We start from the raw sequence: 20,496 nt of genomic DNA, 5'->3' as shown, positions 1-20,496 counted from the left end.
TGCGGAAGGTAACTGGCACAGGATCTTGATAAACTGGCAGCTAGCCGACGGAATCGTTAAAAAACAGCCACAAAGAAAATCCACACCAACAGTAACACTCCAGAGACAATTCAGAAACACAAAGTGTATTTTGAAGGAAGGGTTACAGCCCTTCTTTGAAGTCTGGAAGTAGTTGTGGGACTCAAGTTACAGAGTTTAAAAAAAAAATTTTTTTTTTTTTAAATATTTTTTAGTTTCACAGTACTTTGGAAAATCCTTACAGTCCCGAATACGTATGTAATGTATTATATTCCACCTAGTGTGTGATTTATATAGTCTGGGGGTCCAGGTCTGGTAATGCATTTTCCTGTGTGGTGTTAACTGCACTAAAATAATTTTTAGAACACTTGAGATAATATACTCATTTTGTTAGATACTTGTGCCTTTAAATTCTAAACCTCAGGCATCTTCATTACTCTTAACTTGAACTCTTGTTCATATTTACACTTGTTTCTTAGTGTCCCTGGGAGACAGATAGGATTCTGCACCCTAGAATCATCCTGCCATTTTAATAGGTGTTGCTCAGCTCTTGGATTTAGTCATCTCAAAGACCTGGCTTTCTGGCTTTTTTTCTTTTAGAGTGGCTGATTGTCACAGTACTGTCTTCTAGGTTTAGGCAAGTATATCTCCAAGATACTTCTAGTCCCAAAGCCCTGTGATTTTAAGAAGTTCTTTGAATAGATGTGGTAAGGGAATCCTCTATTTATTGATAAGCGGGTTTGATTTTTTTCTCCCTAAAAATTTATTGTAGGATTTTTAAAAGTGTGAATGTTTCTCATTTAATACACATTTAAAATTTGTATTTTGGAATACCTATTTGTATACCACATTTTTAAAAAGTAGGTTAAATAATAATCCATGTGTGTATATGTGTGCATGTGCCCATAAGTGCCACTTACCAGTGCTCTGCAGAACAGGCAAGAAGCAAAAGACCTACTGGGAAACTATGTAGTTTTTAAGGAAGAAAATACTGTAGTTAGATCTTCTCCCAGCAGCTTTAAATCTGGCACACCTCACAAATCCCTTTGTTAATTTGTATAGGATTGTTGCTCATTTGGGCTTCTAAGAGGTAGAAAATATGAAGATGTACAGCCCATTAGGGCTGGATCTCATCAGGTATAGAATGGAGGGAGCCTGAGGCTATTTGCCCTAGTGATTCTGGGCTTCTGTTTTCAATGTGGTTTTATGCACATTTTAGTCATAAGGTAAAAGGAGAAGCTTATAGAGACAACTACCTCTTTGCTATTTTTTGTGAGAAGATGGGGGAAATGGGGACCTTGGACCCTCCCATGGTGGAACTTGTCCTTCCAGGGTCATCTAAGTGGATTCTAATGGGACTAATATTTGCTGTTCCTAAGCCCTGTGGCGCTTGCTCTTCCTGTGGCAGTGAGGGCGCGTGTCCCTGGAAAGGTCACAGAGTCTAGAGTTGCTTTGAAGGAGCTGCAGGTAGCACAGGTCTCCTTCCTCAGCGAAGGTGAGGACACCGACACAGAGAGGCCGATTGGTGAGGCAGCCAGGAGCCCCAGGGCTTCCCTGACACAGGCCCAACTCTGAGCTTTGTAAGATTGTGGAATCTGCTAAAAATGTTCCGGAGTTATTTTGGATATCTGCTTGACATGTTCTTCTCAGTAGCTTGGTTACCTGCGACAACGTTCATCTTTCTAACCTCATTTGATCTATTTTTTGGTAAATGTGTTTCATTCGATTTGCTTTTTTAAAAAAATTTCTTGAATGTCTCCTATGCATAGGATGTTGTGGCCACTGTTATGATGGGAAAGATATACAAGTTTGTAAAACTCAGGCTAAATTAGGGTTTATCACATGGGAACAACTTCTCATAATGCAAAGTGGAGCAGGGCAAGGCAGTTGGAGCTTCTCTTGAACTCAACGTTGAGGATGAAGAGAATTCCATGGTTCTGAGTGGGGGATACAGACAAAGTCACAAAAATTGGAAGTGCAGGTCAGATTCAGAGAACTATGAATCATGTGGAATTTAAAACAAGAAAAGAAAGGACTTTAATGAACAAGGATACCTTTGCTGCTCATGTGTCATGTATAGTTTTCCAAGTAAAAATATCTTTAAGGGTCTTTTTATGGTTGTTGTACTTTCCCACTCCTACCATCTGGGTTTACTTGACCTTCACTGCTTTGAGCCTGTACCATTTAAGGATAAAGTTCAGAGTGTTCTATTAGACCACATAGGGAAAACGTCACATAAGCAACCAGTTCTTGCAATGAAAAATGAATTTTAAGAAAGCCCAGGGAGAAAACATATTAGAAATAGCACACACTGGTTAGCTTTGATAATTGATTTTTTGATCTCTGCCCTTGAGTTGGTTAGGAGAATGTTAAAGTAGTTCTATGATTTACTGAAAATAGAGTGAACTTTTAACATGATATTTATTTATTTATTTATTTATTATTTTTTTAAAAAAGATTTTGTTTATTTACTTGAAAGAGAGAGAGTACAGAGGGAGAGGGAGAAGCAGACTCCCTGCTGAACAGGAAGCCTGATGTGGGGCTTGATACCAGGACCCCGAGATCATGACCTGTGCCCAAGGCAGATGCTTAACCGATTGAGCCACTGAGGCGCCCCTGAACATGATTTTTAAAAACCCCAAATTATGTTATTGTTTGTTAGTTTTCAAGTGAGTTAATATCCCAAAATAATGCTTTTCCAAAAGGGCAGAACATTAATTGTGGATAGGAGCAGTCATGCAGGATATTATTCAAGAAAAGCAGTAGAATAGATTAGTCTTTAAAAATTTTTACAACAACTTGCTTTATAGTGTAGTGTCGATAGCACTTTCTCATCTGCTCTGTGTTCTGAGATTTTGGATGCTGAATTTAAAACACTGCGTGTAGGGGCGCCTGGGTGGCTCAGTTGGTTAAGCAACTGCCTTCGGCTCGGGTCATGATCCTGGAGTCCCGGGATCGAGTCCCACATCGGGCTCCCTGCTCAGCGGGTGGTCTGCTTCTCCCTCTGACCCTTCCCCTCTCATGCTCTCTGTCTCCCATTCTCTTTCTCAGATAAATAAATAAAATCTTTAAAAAAAATAAATAAAAAATAAAACCCTGCGTGTTAACACCTTCTCTTAAAATGTGCACCTTTGCAACTATTGCACCGAGCAGCTTAAGTGATTTTCCATTTCTTTTTCTGTTTCCTGAAGAGCAAGTTTTCAAAGATCTTTGAAATCCTGTTTAATTCCTTTTAGAAAACAAATGTTATAGTCTGACCTAGGCTTAGGTTTGTTGATATTATAAAACTTTTTTGTGTTAATTATGATGGTAAATACAGATGCAAAACTCGTATTACCGAACCGAGATGATACGTAAGTTATCATTTAGGTGTAGGTCAGTTCTGAGTATTTTCATATTGGAAATAGTTGCTCTAAATTTAATTAACACTTGTCTCAAGGGCCTGGTTGCAATTTACATAGGTCTTTTGCCCCTGATGTGCCTGTTGTCTAAAATGTTCTTCCCATCTTTAAATCCTACCCATCCTTCAAGGACCAGCTTGCCTGCTGCCTGCTGATCCTTTCAGCTGAACGTGCTGTTTCCTCCACTTTCAGAGTGCGTTATCTGAGAGGCATGTTGGCAGATTTTACCTTGCATGAATGATTGTTGCGACTCTAGTTCTTTGTTTTCCAGTATAATTTCTTGCACATAGTAGTAGTTCCTTACCATTCACTGGATGAATGAATCTCCAAGTTGGGGTGTACCCAGTGAGTTGGGATTGGAACAATGAAATTGATCAAACACATTAGTGGGTATGTGCCTTACTTAAATGTTCAGCTTTAGATCGAGGTTGGAAGCTGACACAAAAACTTAAATTCTGTGATGGGTTATATGCATGTAATTTATGGTGTTCCAGTTCATGAGCACATAAAAGGACAATTTTCTAATTGATGTCAGCTTTGAGTTTAGGATATATCCCAGACTTTTTAGTTGCCCTTACCTATTTTTGGAGACTTTTCTCTCAGCCATTAATGAAGCAATGTAAATGATACTTTTTTCCTCGGTCCTCAGTTTCTATACACGTACAGTGATAGTTTTATATTCTTTAAGATTCTTTCTGGCTCTAGGATTCTGTTTCAATGTCTTGGGATAAATTTCATTGAGTGCAGAGTGTAGAAACAAGCAAATAGGTGGACTTAATATATGTGAATATGTATACTTAGTGAATATATTTTTTCCCGTTTGGAAATACAACTTCAGATACTATGTGACTTCCTTCAGTGGCTTTCCATCTCACTGAAAATAAAATCCAGATATATTTCCCTGGCATTCAGAGTTTGATGATCTGACCCATTCCTTCTCTTCTACCATTCTTTCTTGAGGTTATTTACCTTCCAAGGCATGTTGTGATTCTTTCTTTCTTATTCTTTTTTTTTTTTTTTTAAGATTTTATTTATTTATTTGAGAGAGACAGAGATAGCGAGAGCAGGAACACAAGCAGGGGGAGTGGGAGAGGGAGAAGCAGGCTTCCCACCGAGCAGGGAGCCCTATGTGGGACTCGATCCCAGGACCCTGGGATCATGACCTGAGCCAAAGGCAGCCGCTTAAAGACTGAGCCACCCAGGCGCCCCTTTCTTTCTTATTCTTAAAGATTTATTTATTTGAGAGAGAGAGAGAGTGCACAGATGTGCATGGGGTCGGGGTGGGCAGGGGATGGGAGGGGCAGAGGGAAAGGGAGTGAGTGAATCTGGAGCAGATTCCCTGCTAAGCCCGGGGCTCATCTCACGACCCTGTGCCGAAATCAAGAGTTGGATGCTCAACCGACTGAGCCACTGAGGCGCCCCTGTTCTTCTTATTCTTAAATATACCTCGTTTGGGGTGCCTGGGTGGCTCAGTCGTTAAGTGTCTGCCTTCGGCTCAGGTCATGATATATACACATATATACATATATATACACACATATATATATACACCTCGCTTGTTCCTGCCTTATGGCTTTACCATAAGGTGCCCTCCACCCAGAATGCTTTCCTACTTGATTTTTGCACAGTAGTCTTACTAGTTACCTCTCTGCTTAAATTCACTTCTTTTGAGAGGTTTTCCCTGATGACCCAATCTAAAATTACTATCCCGTTACTGTAATATCACCAGATTTGAATTCTGTGTAGCATTTAGCACTGTTTGATATGGTTCTTGTTTGTTTATTTATTTATGCATACTCATAGTTGTAACCCCTGTACTGTAAGCTCTATGGGAGTAGAGGTCTTGTTTTGTCTTATTGCATATCTCCAGGATCTTGAACAGTGACTGTTTGGGCCTAGTGCTTAGTATGTCTTTGTTGAATGAATGGAAAACTCTTGTCAGTTGGTTGTGGTGACTTCGCAGTAACACTCTTCTTTAGGAAATGATTTTGGAATCTATCATGTAGTCATTTCTTTATGAGATTGAGAATCGTGTGCACTGACTTTAAGTTATAAAGACTACCCTGAAATGTTTACTGCTGTTCCAAAATATTTATGTTTTGATCCTTTCTTTAGGGGTAGAATATAAGGAAGCCTGGCCTTCTGGTTCATATTGTAAAGTAAATTTAATATAAAGGATGTTAAGAGTAAAAAATTGATCACATTTTTGTGTGATATAACCTGGAACTTCAAACGTAGGATTTGCAGAGTTAGGTACCTCATATTACCTGTAAGGAAGGAGCTTGAGAGTCTACTAACATGGAAAAAGTTCTTGTATATAGGGAAGGACACGATAGTAGAAGAAAGTTGTGGTTGACAAATTTTCATAGCACTCTTGTCAGGCATTATGAAACTTAACACACAGAAGTATAATTTGAAGTGATTAGAAATACTTAAGCGCAGTTTTCAGTTCATATATTTGCATATTCCCTCCACTAACGATAGAAGCATTTCTAAGTTTATATGAGAAGCCAAAGTGAAAATAGTTTTAGCATTTAAGAAATTTGCTTTATTGCCAATTTTATTGTAATGTTTCCTTCTCCATAAAGTACTGCATGTCCGCTGAAAGGAAGAAACACCAGCTGTGATGAGGTGAAAGGAGCATTGAATTTAGAAGATTTGAGTTTAAACCCCACTTTGCCATCTGCTGGGTAGCATTGGACAGATTACTTTGGAAGACTCTTTTCTCATTTATAAGATGAGGACAATAATCTCCGTTTCTTAGACTTATTTTGAACTCTAAATGAAATAACCTTTAGCACTGAGCTCTGAGCATTGCACATAAATGATATTAGCAACCATATATTGTATCCCTAGTTGTCTCGTCCATTTCACTGACTCCGAACCTGTTCATTCATTAGTTAGTTCATTCATCTGCCGTTTTGTTCATTCATTTGGCGAGGAGAGGCGGGCGTCTGGAGATTGAAGTTGTATTGTTCCTGTCAGTTAACGATTTGGAGCTACAATCTCCTGTCAGCTATATTCCTCCCAGTTTCTGCACTTGCTTTCTGTGCTGAAAAATTACCATCCTCTAAGATAGTGTCTTGTTCTCTAATGCTTCCAGGTATATTTTGCTCCCTATGAGCAAGGGCCGTGCATGGTAAAGTCGCATCTTAAAAACAAGATTGAATGTAAATCTGCTGATTTGAATTAGGAAGGGATGCGGAATCAACCCGTAATGGGTTCTTACGTGAGCCTGGCCCTGTGCTGCGTGCTTTATCATTGGTCGGTAGGCTCCCCGGGCTTGTCCATGGAAGCCTGTGTATGTCCCACATTAACAGCTACGTGGCTCATACTCTCTTTGTACATGTGGAATGAAAATTGTCAAGACAAAATGATGACAGTTGTGATTCTAGTCCGATTAAAGGAAACAATACAGGTGAACACATTTAAAAAATGTATTTTGATGGGAAAACAGCCTAATTTATGAATGAGGATGAGAACTTGGTAGAGACCTTTGGATGGGATTGTTTCCTTAGTATACTCAAAAGAGCTTGAGAGCAAGGGTTATGACCTTTTCATCTTTGTATTTCCATCATTTGGTCATCACTCAGTGATGATATGTGAAAAGGTAAATGTGTGAGTAGTTTTAAGGCTTTCCAAGATTAATGGTACTAGTGGTGCTTTTCTTATCTCACTTCACCACCTAATGTTTTTCTTTCCCTTGGTTCAGAGGGCTCTTGCTAATACTTAACCATTCAAGGCTAGGCTTATTATTTGGCTCATAACTGAAACTCAGAGAGATAGAAGGATTCTTTTGAGGTAACTGGGGCAAAAGCTCAAAGACAAGAGAGGAAAAAGAATGTTCTTGTGATTCAGAGGAGGTGTTTCCCCAAGTTGGAACTAATGGAAAAATTCAGAGCTGGAAAACACTAAGGGGAAGAAGAAATAGTGTGGTGTTAAGTGTGACTAGTCTGATGGGTCAGGATGCTCAGTGATTGTCTAAATATGGGGGCTGAAATGGGATTGACAGAAAGTGTGGAACTGGACAAATAGCACAACTTAACGAGTGTTTATACTTGCTAAATAGACTATAGTAGGCACAACTCTGGGCATTCATTGCTATGGTTGAGATCAGTTGCCTTTGACTTACCAGCCTGGTGATAGAATTGGTTCCTTGACTGGAATGCAACTTCGTATGAGATGGTAAATTGAATGAGAAAGTGCTTTGTAGCCTGTAAACTACTATTTAAATCCAAGGCATTACAGTAGGTTGTTTCTCTAGAAGTTTGTATTCTGTAGGCTTTCACAGTGAAATGACAGGTTAAAATATATAATGGGATCTCAGTTATCCTGGAGAGTCTTCCTAAAGAATATCTAATGAGAGTTGCACTAAGCAGGGTAATGGCTTATTGGATTTTTTTTTTTTTTTAAAGTAGGGGCTTCTCAACACAGGGCTTGAATTCACAACCCTGAGATCAAGCCCGGAGCTGAGATCAAAGCGTCAGACACTCAACTGAATGAGCCACCCAGGCACCCTTTATTGGGTGGTTTTTAACCACACAGTAGTGAACGTCTGTTTGTTGTAAATATGAAACAAAATCTTCTAGCATGCTTATTGTATTTGAGATGTCATTGTAAAGATATCTATAAAGGGTTTTTACTTTCCCAGAAGAGAGAGAATATGCAATGAAATTCATTTTTGATGTTACAGTGGAACAGGGCAGTTGCTCATGTGTTACTGTTACCAGTCATTCAAATATAGCAGGCATTCTTGCACTACCTACTGTGCTAAAATAAGAAACTGACAGGCTCAGTTAGCTCCAGCAGTATTTCATATTAGCTGTGGCTGTGGCCAGAGGAGTCACTGTTTAAGTCCAGTTACTAAATCTCTCAGCAAAATAAGGCAACATTTATCTGAGAAGGCATTTTTTTCCTCTCTGAATTTTAGGAAACTGAAAGTGTGCTAGCTATGAGCATACCTTGTGGAGAACCCTAACTTTGTTTCTTAATTTTTTTTTATTTATTTTATTTATTTTTTTTAAAGATTTTATTTATTTATTTGAGACAGAGAGAATGAGAGAGACGGAGAGCACATGAGAGGGGGGAGGGTCAGAGGGAGAAGCAGGCTCCCTGCTCCCTGCTCCCTGATGCGGGACTCGATCTAGGGACTCCAGGATCATGACCTGAGCCGAAGGCAGTCGCTTAACCAACTGAGCCACCCAGGCGCCCTCTTAATTTTTTTTTTAAAGATTTTATTTATTTGTCAGAGACAGAGGGAGAGAGAGCACACAAGCAGGGGGAACAGCAGGCAGAGGGAGAAGCAGGCTCCCTGCTAAGCAGGGAGCCCGATGCGGGACTCGATCCCAGGACCCTGTGATTGTGACCTGAGCCGAAGGCAGATGCTTAACCCACTGAGCCACCCAGGTGCCCGTTTCTTAAATTGACTTACAAGTCTAATAAAGGATCTTGATTAAGGTCAGTCTTTTTGAAAATTTGAGCAAGACTGTAGAGGACTTTGAAGGAATCTCTTAGGTCACTGAGCAAGGACTGTTTTTTTTGTTATTGTTGTTTTGTTTTGTATAAAAAAGCTTAACAATTTAAAATAACACAAATAGTTGAAACACTCGGAGGTGTAAAAGTCTTAAAAAAAGAAGTGGCTCAGGGTGCCTGGGTGGCTCAGTCGTTAAGCATCTGCTTTCAGCTCAGGTCATGAACCCAGGGTCCTGGGATCTAGCCCCGCATGGTGCTCTCTGCTCCGCGGGAAGCCTGCTTCTCCCTCTCCCACTCTCCCTGCTTGGGTTCCCTCTCTCACTGTGTCTCTCTCTGTCAAATAAATCAATAAAATCTTAAAAAAAAAAAAAAAGTGGCTCTTTAGGCAGTTTGGATCTGGATTTATGTGTGACCTACACTTATAGGATTTTTTTGTTTTGTTATGAAGTCAATTGTAATACCATTATAAAGTGTTATTTGATTAGCAATAGGTAATAGTAGAATGCTTTCAGTTCTTCCCTCTGTTAAGCTTTCCCAGTTTCTAGTCTCTTTCTCTTGGGAATGAGAGAATGAAATTTACTTTTTTATCAAATTGATCTTTTTCATTTATTTGATAGGTACTGTTTATCAAGTATTACTCATAGAACTAATAAAATAATGCTCTTGGGGGCGCCTGGGTGGCTCAGTTGGTTAAGCGACTGCCTTCGGCTCAGGTCATGATCCCGGAGTCCTGGGATCGAGTCCCACATCGGGCTCCCGGCTCAGCGGGGAGCCTGCTTCTCCTTCTGACCCTATCCCCTCTCATGCTGTTTCTCTCTCTCTCTCAAATAAATAAATAAAAAATTTAAAAAAAAATTAAAAAAATAATGCTCTTGGGTGTTTATTACACTCACTTGACTCAATTGGTGTCCTCTCCAGGATATACATTTATATTCCTATAGTGTCACATATTAAGAACTGGTGTGATCTGGTTTTGTACTTTTCCCTCCATCTCTGCTGGAGAAGGAGGGGAATTCCTATCCTCTATCACTGATATCTTTTATTTAAAACAAAACAAATAAATAAAACAAATTATACTTTTCTCAGTTCAGGCTTAGAGTACTTGACATTATGGTTTAGAAAGGCAAGTTTTTCTTAGTTTATTTGGCTCTTTTAGCAAAGAGAATGTTTTATTTTATTTTATTATTTTTTTAAAGATTTTATTTATTTATTTGACAGAGATAGCGAGAGCAGGAACACAAGCAGCGGAAGGGGGAGAGGGAGAAGCAGGCTTCCCCCCGAGGAGGGAGCCCGATGTGGGACTCGATCCCAAGACCCTGGGATCATGACCTGAGCCGAAGGCAGACGCTTAACGACTGAGCCACCCAGGCGCCCCAAAGAGAATGTTTTAAATTGCACCCTTACATTTGAGAGATGAAGTGTGAGAGGTTAAATTATAATTTTTAAATATTAGAAAGTTGCTTCTCAGTTATTTTTTTTCTAAACTGGAAATTATATATGCATTATCATTAGTCAGTAAAAGTTTGAAAATGTAATATAAAAAATCTTACAGCAAATATAATCTGTTAGAGAAAGTCATTATCCTAAGAATAAACTTTTTTTCTGTACATTATTTGAACAATCATATTCTTAGAGGGAAAGTACAGAAGCAATGAAAATTAAGGTTGAACAAAGATATACAGACATTAGTTAGTTTTGTTAATAAAAGTATTCCTAAAAATGTTTGGTTTTTACGAACAGTTTTGTTTTGTTTTTGTTTACCTACAGAAAATAATGTAACAATTTCTGGTAGATTCTAAAGGACAGTTAAAGGAACTATAATTCTTAAAAATGAACATTTTTAGTTTTAACCATGAGAATGTATGTGAGTGAGAAAGTTTTAAGTAAGATACTTAAAAAAGATAAGACAACATGTTACTATTAAAACAAGAGGGAATCTAAATTCAAAGCTTGCATCAAAGCTGTCCAGCTGTGAAGAGAGAACAGAGACTTATTATTGCTCAGTCCAAAGGGAAAACTTAAATGATATTAGTAAGTGTAGTGATTAGCAGGCTGGGACTAGCCAGGGAAATAGAGTTGTGTAACAGTGGGCATAGGTAAGGGCTTTTCCCTAATGTGTCTTGAACATTATGGCCACCCATTGTTTCATGTCTAGCTTATTACTCTGTAGGAATAAACATGACTTAGAAGTAGAATATAAAGGCCTTTTTAATATTCTTCTTTTCAGAATACCTGCGAAAACTAAAGGAGATATAAAAATATTTAGACATTAAGACAGTATTTTATTCATGGATTACACTCCTTTGTTACAGTCATTTATTATCTCAATAAAACATTCTATTTTATTAAAAATAGGCTATTGATATGGGAATTCTATTAATACTTAGCTTTATAGGAATCTCTTTTTGTCATTGATTAGCCAACCAGAAGATTGAAAAGTGGGGTGGGTATGGAGGAATGGAAATATGACCAAGACATGGTCCCTGTCTTCAAGGTCCTTGGTGCAGAGAGGGAAGGACAATCAGGCATACAGTCAACTCTAATCCAAAGTAAAATGTGTAGAGCACAAAGGAGCAAACAAATACCAAACACAAATGGATGAGAAAGCTTGAAATTCATGGTGGTATTACTGAGTTGGACCTTGCTCTAGGAACCCCTAGGCCAATGAACTGCATTAACAAAGGAATGTCTTACCACTTGGTGCCTTCAGAACAGTGCAAGTATGGCTAAAGAGGGGATGAAAAAGGAAGAGTAAGAATCCGCTGGGGTTAAATTGGAGTTCATTGTGAGGAATTGAAATGGAAAAAGTTCTAATTATGATGTACTTTACCCATATAGAAAAGGGTAGGAAATAATAGGGTGACCCACAGCCCATATTTAAACATTATTTATGTCAATATTTTGCCATAAGTATTCATATTGGTTTTTATTTTTATTTTTACTATAAATTACATAACTATTTTATAGAACACTTTTAGATTTATAATAAAAATTACGATGTTAGTATAGAGAGTTCCCATATGCCTCACACCCAGTTTTTCCTATTATTAATATCTTACATTGGTATGGTACATTTGTAACAATTAATGAATAATATTGGTATATTATTATTAATTGAAGTCCATAGTTTATTCAGATTTCCTTAGTTTTTACTGAATGTCCTTTTATGGTCCAGGATTCCATCCAGGATACCATACTACTTAGTAGTCATGTCTCTTCAGACTCCTCTTGGCTGTGACAGTTTTTCATACTGTTCTTGTTTTTGATGACCTTGACAGTTTTGAGGAGTACTGGTTAGGTATTTTGTAGCCTGTCTGTTAGTTGGAATTTGTTTAGTATTTTTCTCATGATCTTTCTATGATTATGAGTTTTGGGGAGGAAGACCACAGAGGTAAAGTGCCATGTTTATCACATATCAAGTGTACATACTATCAGTTTACTTATCACTCTTGATGTTGACCTTGATCACCTGGTTGAGGTAGTGTTTGTCAAGTTCCATACTGTAAAGTGGCCCCCCCCCATACTGTAGTCTTAGAATGGAAGTCACTTTGCACAGCCCACAAAAGATTGAAGAGTTTTGCTTCCCCTTGTGGAAATAAACAAGGACCACCCAAATGAGAACAAGTAAAGGCTATTTATTCAGAGCTTGCTATAGCCACCATCACTTGCTTTTGGCAGGGACTCAAAGGCAAGCAGAGAAGTAGGAAAGCTTAGCCATAGAAAAAGGGAAGGCTGCCAGTAGGCCCTGACTGGAGACTGTTGGCACAGAGAGGCTGAAGGGGGCTAACTAGAAGCAGAACATCCTACCTTGTTGGTTTAGGAGAGCATATTTGGCTTTTTCAGGTTGATCCTAAATTAGAAGTGGGGACAAAAATTAGAGAAACTATCACTTATTGGCCAAGTCTTGACTGTTTGGCTGATGACTACAGAAGTTGTGGTTTGGCTTTCAGGACTGGTGTTGCAGCTTCTGGATCAGAGTTCCATTTTCATATGTGGTCTGGTCACTGCCTGTTTCTATATTCAATCTCTCACCCACCTTGAGGGTAGAGTACCTACACCCATAGTTGAAATTGTTCTCATTGGAGATTTATATGTATGTATGTATGTATGTATTTATTTTTTAAGATTTTATTTATTTATTTGACAGAGAGACAGCGAGAGAGGGAACACAAACAGGGGGAGTGGGAGAAGGAGAAGCAGGCTTCCTGCAGAGCAGGGAGCCCGATGCGGGGCTCGATCCCAGGACGCTGGGATCATGACCTGAGCTGAAGGCAGATGCTTAACGACTGAGCCACCAGGCACCCCTGTTCTTATTTATTTATTTAATCAGTGTTGGACTCATGGATATTTATTTTATACTTTGGGTTATAATCCCATACTGCTTTATTTATTTATTGCTCATATCATTGTAGTTTTGGCCATGGGGAGCTCTATTAGATGATTCCTGTGTCCCTTTGACATACCCCCATCATCCTTATTATTATTTTTTTAACCACTTCTTTACTTTATAGTGCAACAAGATGCTCCTGGCTCATCTTGTATATTTCCTGCCCCATCTCTCTCTTTTTAAAAAATAAACTCTTCGGGCGCCTGGGTGGCTCAGTCGTTAAGCGTCTGCCTTCGGCTCAGATCGTGATCCCAGGGTCCTGGGATTGAGCCCCACATCGGGCTCCTTGCTCCGCGGGAAGCCTGCTTCTCCCTCTCCCACTCCCCCTGCTTGTGTTCCTGTTCTCGCTATCTCTTTCTTTGTCAAATAAATAAATGAAATATTAAAAAAATAAACTCTTATCAATACAGGTAAAGCTGCACTGCATCCCTTTCCCTTCCTTCCCTCTCCTTTGGTAACCATTTTCCTGAAGTTGGTCTTATTCCCTTTTATTTAATGTATTCATAAACAATATATAGTAATTTTTGTGAGTTTAAAATATTTACACAAATAATATAGTAATAAGGTAATAATAAGGGTATTGCACATACTTTTCAGTAACTTGTTCTATTATCTGACATTATGCTTATGAAATTTTTACATGCTGTAGCTTTAGTTAATATTTATTTATTTTTTAAATTAATTAATTAATTTATTTTTTAAAGATTTTATTTATTTATTTGACAGAGAGAGCACAAGCAGGGGGAGCAGTAGAGGGAGAGGGAGAAGCAGGCTCCCCGCTGAACAGGGAGCCTGATGTGGGGCTCGATCCCAGGACCCTAGGATCATGACCTGAGCCGAAGGCAGACGCTTAACCAACTGAGCCACCCAGGCACCTCTATTTTTTAATTTTATTTTTAAGTAAGTTCCACACACAATGTGGAGCCCAACGTGGGGCTTGAACTCAAGAAGCTTAACTGATTGATCCAGCCAGGTGCCCCTGTAATTTATTTTAATTGTATAGTATTCCATTGTATGAATGTACCATGGCATATACATTACATTACAAGTAGACAGTGAATGCTGCATGGACCTCTTTGCACTTCTATCTGATTTCCCTAGAGAAGGGATTATCAATAGTAATGGAACCTGGTAGGGAAAGTTTGGAAATCTGTGGGAGACCTCTTTAGTTATCACGATGATTGGCATTAAAAGGATGAGGACAAAGGATGCTTGATGTCCTGCAATGGGTGTGTTTGCTTGTATCACACATAATTTTTAAATATCTCCCGTAGGTATTCATATAGGCAAAAAATCTGTTTATCTGACTTTAGAGTGTTCATTCTGCATGTAATCCTAAAATATTTTTGAAATAGTTACAGTAAATGCTGTTGTTTTTAAGAATTCAAACTACCATGTAAATTGACAAAGGACTTTACTTTGTTCAGAACTTCACCAAGAATTGTTCACCATTTCGGAAACTCATGCCTCCAACAGCAATACTGTTTGTGGTGTCTGAGTCACTAATACAACACACTTGTATCAGCCTGCATTGGTAGGTTTTGCATTTCTGGTGATGCTTTGTAGGAGTACAAATATCTGTCTACTTCATTCAGTCTCCTACCAAAGTCATGAAAACTTTGCATTCTGAATACAACTGAACTATTTTATTTTATTTTATTTTATTTTTTTTTACAACTGAACTATTTTAAACAGGGCCGGGCTTGGGGTGAGGTAAGTGAGGTGCCTAGGTGCAAAACTGAAGGAGATATTCACTGTCAGAGTCCTACAAGCACAGCTCCAGCACTTGCGCGACTTTGCCTCCTTAAATTGCACACTCGAGGCCCCTTGCTTGTATCGTCTTAGTCCTGGCCCCAGTTACACACTGTGTTCTGTTTGTTTCTTCTTCATATTACACTTAGGACATTTTATTGATTTTTTTTAAATTTACGCTTGAGAGTAGATAGATTATCTGTTAAATTAGTTCTGGGATAGAAGAAGATGTTTAAAATTATTTGTTATGAAAAAGGAGGTGTTAGATAGGATTGAGCTTGAGAACCTCTACATTAGGGCATATACTTGGAAGTGTCGGTTTCTTGGTCCTATGAACATCTCTGACTTTATTGGATATTGCCAGATTACTTTATAGATGGTTGTAGCAGTCAGAGATTGCTGCAGTAATGCTACATAAACCAAAATAGAAACAAATGCTTTAAAACTTAGTGGCTTAGAATAGTAAGTAATAATTTTTCCTCATTGATTTGGAGTTGGGTGCAACTCAGATGAGTTATGCTACATAAACCAAAATAGAAACAAATGCTTTAAAACTTAGTGGCTTAGAATAGTAAGTAATTATTTTTCCTCATTGATTTGTGAGTTGGTTGCAACTCAGACGAGTTAGATTTCCAGACTCTGGGCTCTAGTCCGTTGGCAGCAGGTTGGGTAAGGTTGGATTCAGGTCTGCTCTATTTTTCTCAATCTCTTAGACACACTCTCAAACAGCTACCCAATCTTCTTATGGGAAATGGCAAGAGTAAAAGGAAGACAGGTAAAAGTATGTGAAACCTCATGTGGGTGATAGCTAGAACTGGCTCACGGTCACTTCTGCTCATTTTCTATTGGCCAGAACAAGTCACATAACCAGGCCCAACATCTGTAGGGTAGGGAAATACACTCTGTTAATTCTAGTGGGTGGTACTACAAAGTCATCTGGCAAAGATGTGGATCATAATTACAAAACAAGGAAGATACGCAGAATTTTGACCAATGATTCAGTTTACCACATGGTTATTCTGTTATATATCTACCAGTCATGTGTGCAAGTGCAAAATTTATACCAAATCTTGATGTTACCAGACTTCAACATTTTTGTTCGTTTGATGAATGCCAAGTGATATACTGTTATTTTAATCTCCATTTCCAGTTGTATATGTCTGTTCAGCAGCCATTGAGGCACTGCTGGTTTCTGTGAGACAGATAGGGCTTGCCAATGCCAGGTAGGTCTGTTCTATATGGAATCTGTTTCTTTTACAGCTGGGAGAAAAGCCACCTTCTTATCAGGATTTGGTATATCCCTTCCTGCTGGAATAGTACATTTTTATATGACTTGATACTCAGAAGTTCAGGTCTTTTCTATGTGGTTCTTTGACTTTTCAGTGTGATTTCTAGAACTTTCATGGCTTAGTTTTGGTTAATCTCTCTCCCCGTCTCCCCCAAACTCCTTTGCACCATTGTCTTCACACTGTTGCTAAGTCAGGGCCGACATGCCTGCTTGGCTTGGTCTTACAGAGGTGATTGTAATCTGGAGTGCAGCTGACGGGGGCACCAAACCCTGAATGGTAGTGGTAGTGGGGTTTTAATCTTGAAGCCACAGTTTTATTAAGTGGATGGGTGGGCAATTCCAGGATTTTCTTTGACAGGTTAGTGGTTGGCAACTTGCTACATTCTTCAGCATCAATAAATTTTATCCCATCAGGTAAGCAGGGAAAGGTGCCAAGAGCTTAGCTGAGTCATTCCTTGTCTCCTCGGGCCAGCCTCACATTCTTTGGTAAAACAGGTAGGCTTACTGGCCATTGGCAGTCTTCAGAGAGAGAAACAATAGGTCAGGAATGCTGGGCCAGTATATGTGGAACAATGTGTCCCTTGCCAGGGAAGGGAGAGGCTGCTTCCTGATCTGCAGTGTAAGCTTTTCTGATGTCTTCAGAACTCCTTTTCCCTGGAGGCACCAGCTTCTACAGGATGAGTGAGGATGAATCCCACTTCTGATGTCTTAGAATCCAGTATCTTGAAAGGCAACAGAGACCAAAGGTAGAATGGACCAGTGGATCCTAGAAAAGGCTGTTGACTAGAACTTTGTGTGAGGATTTTTGAGTGGGGGAAATGAAATGCTTTGATATATATTATGGAGCTAATTATTGCTGGCAAAGATAAGCACACTATGACAATGAAGGTCCCAGCAGGAAACAGATCAATCACTCAAATAGTTTGTTGAGAAGAATTTAAAAAAGGGACTCTTTATGAAGATGTGGGCAGGATAATAATAATAAAGGATATTTTATTAATAATAAAAAATAGTGCAGCACCCTGTTGCTAGTAGCAGCAGGGGGCCGTAACCATCTGTAGGTGTGAAGGGACCTGGGGAAGCAGCAGTTCCTGGAACGTGGAGTGAGAGCAGTAGAAGGGCTGTGGTCTTCGGGAGAGAGACACGGTCAGTCTGTGACTCTGAGAGGACTCTGTGTGTTGGGAACGAGGGAAAAAGGCCCTGTTCTCCTCTCTCTTAATCCCTTGTTGGGGTCTCTCATTGGCTGACCCAGAAGCCGGAGGGCAGAGTGGGAAAAATGGGAAGGAGACATGGAGGGGCAAAGGGAAGACACCTAGCATAAGGTGTTTTTCTCTGACTCCTTGGACCATTTTTTTAGAAAAGGTCTTTCTCAAGATTCTGTTTCGGGGCGCCTGGGTGGCTCAGATGGTTAAGCGTCTGCCTTCAGCTCAGGTCATGATCCCGGGGTCCTGGGATTGAGTCCCGCATCGGGCTCCCTGCTCAGTGGGGAGCCTGCTTCTCCCTCTGCCTCTCTCTCTCTCTGTCTCTTATGAATAAATAAATAAAATCTTTAAAAAAAAAAAAAAAGATTCTGTTTCAACACTCTTCGTAAGCTGTACCCTTCAGTAATCTCATATAGATGTAAGTAAGTCAATTTCCTGACCCTCTCCCAACTTCCAAGTTTGCATTCTTAACAGCCTATTGGATATTTTCACTGAGATACAGATCACTAGCTCTCTCTCTCCTCTTCCTAATGGAGCTCAATTTTTCCTAAGGATCGCACCACTTTCGAAACACATAACAGGCTTCATCTTTCTTTTCCTTTATATGTGTTAGTTGGCAGATCCTGTCAAATTTGTAGTGCTTCATGAATCTCTCTTCAATTTCTACTTCTGCCTTTATTTCAGCCCTTATAATCTTACTACAATAATCTTCCAATTGATCTTCCTGCCTCTAATTTCTCCTGATCTGTTCTGCATACTGAAATTTTGCTTTTAAATCCCTTAATGTTTTTCTGTTGCCTAGCAGATAAAATAGATACATCTAAGCCTAATATTCTAGGCTCTCTTCCATAAGCTGCAGTGAACATTTCTAGCTTGATACTCAGTACCAACCTTAATATTCCATGCTGTATTCAAAAGTGTACTTTACTTCATGCAACATCATCATTTCCATGCTCATATTCTTATTTATCTTAAAAATTCCTCACTTTTCTTATCATGGAGGCCAGATGACTCATCTGCAAGTTGGATACCTCTAGTTTACCTGAGTCCAAATGATTACAAATAGCCCAAATTCTAAGTGGCTCACATAACTGATATATTCCATTGACTCCTTAATCTCCTTGTCCTGTGTTTTCTGAGGAGCTTGACCTTTTCTTCCAGAGTTTTACTCCTACATCATGGTGCATCTAGGTCTGTCCACTTGTGGACTCTTAGGACCCGAGGTCTTCTACCCCTCAGTGCATGTTCCTCTGTAAGCCAAGCCCTTCTCTTTGATGGTGTTGGTCATAAGGAACAACTGACAGTGTACATGGAGGCCTTTCTGGCAGTCCTAATTCATTTTTTTAAACTAAAATTTTTATTTAAAAGTAATCTCAAACTTACAGAGAAGTTGAAAATGTAATACCCTAGTGTTAGTAGCAGCAGGGAGCCATTACTCATTTTTTTTCCTTCCAGAACCATTGGAGAGTACATGGTTGATGTGATTCCCTTTACGTTAGTGTGTATTTCCTACAAACAAGGGTGTTCTCCTACCTAACCAGAGTAGCAGAATAAATTGATTTTGATAATTAATCCAAAATCGGTACAGTACCAATTAATCAATAACTAGTTATGAGACCCCATTCAAGTCTCACCAGTGGCACCAATAATGTGCTTTTGTAGCAAAAGGATGCAGTTTGCAATCATGCATTGCATTTAGCTGCCATGTCTCTCTAGTTTGGAATAGTTCCTTAGTCATTCCTTGATTTTCATAACCTGAATGCTTTTGATGAATACATGCCAGTTATTTTGTAGGATGCCCTTCAATTTGGGTTTGCCCAGTGGTTCTTCATAATTAAGTTCAGGCTATGTATGCATCTTTGGCTGGAATGTCACAGTAGTGATGCTTTGTTTTTCTCATTGCATCCTATCAGGTGGTACATGATTTTTATTTGTTCCATTAGTGATGATGCTCATTTTGATTACTTGATGAAGGTGGTGTGTGCAGAGATTCAGTACTGTAAAGTTATTCTTAGTCGTTTTGTAGTTAGTATTTTGTGGAGAAAATACTCCACAAAATTTGAAATCATGTAAATTTTTCATCAGACTTGTAGTGTATTAATTTCTTTCTTTCTTCTTCTTCTTCTTCTTTTGTTTTTTAAGTAGGCCCAGCATGGAGCCCAGTGTGGGGCTCGAGCTCATGACCATGAGATCAAGACCTGAGCTGAGCTAAGAGTCAGACACTTAACCGAATGAGCCAGCCAGGCGCTCCTTAATTTAATTTCTTTATACCAGCATGGATTCCTGGTTTCCTGTTTTGTTTGGTGGGCTATAATTTGTTACTCTCATTATTATTTTGATGCTTAAACGTTCCCAGATTTGGCCTATGTGAGCCCCTTCCAACTAGCTCCTGTATTCTTTTGACATGTCCCTGTCATTCTTTGAGGACTTGATTACTTCCTAAGATGTTCTAGTCACAACTTGTACTTTACGTGCTCCACTCTTGGAATCAGCAATTTCTCGAAGAAACCTTCTTTCCTTTTAATGGAGAAAAATATTTAGAAGCCAAGATCTGGGCATAAGGTATGCTTTTTGCTATTAGGGTGTTGCTGTACCCAGTCCTCTTGAGAGGACAGAGCAAGGGAATATATATATATATATAGACATGTATATTACTTTATATCTAATTATTCCTTATCTGTCTCTCTTGAAATCATGAGTTCACATTGATACCTCAGATTCCAATCTAATCCGGGATTCATTTAGTTTTCTTCCTTTCCATAGTCATTGCTTCACTGACAGTAAGAAACCTGGGTCCCTTTATCCTTAATATGGTTAGTATTTGTTCAATATATCTGTATATAACCAGTGTCTCTTAATATCCCTCCTCAGCTCACTGTGGCTCTGACCCACTTGGATTCTGAAACCACATGCTGAGCAGTCTTCTACAGAGGCCCTGCTCGTCCTGTTTGGGCTCCAGCCCCTGTATCTCTGCAT

At 39.1% G+C, this 20,496-nt stretch overlaps 1 protein-coding gene across 6 annotated transcripts in view; it reads left to right on the top strand.

Annotated features, from left to right (window-relative positions):
- Positions 1–20,496, top strand: part of ST7 (suppression of tumorigenicity 7) — a 232,255-nt gene that overhangs the window by 1,283 nt on the left and 210,476 nt on the right. The window lies entirely within an intron of this gene.

This window comes from Leptonychotes weddellii, chromosome 12 (genome assembly GCF_054177405.1).
Source record: "Leptonychotes weddellii isolate Sample4059 chromosome 12, ASM5417740v2, whole genome shotgun sequence".
Lineage (NCBI taxonomy): Eukaryota > Metazoa > Chordata > Mammalia > Carnivora > Phocidae > Leptonychotes > Leptonychotes weddellii.
Note: the sequence above shows the minus strand (reverse complement) of the source record. Positions and strands in the feature narration are given on the sequence as shown.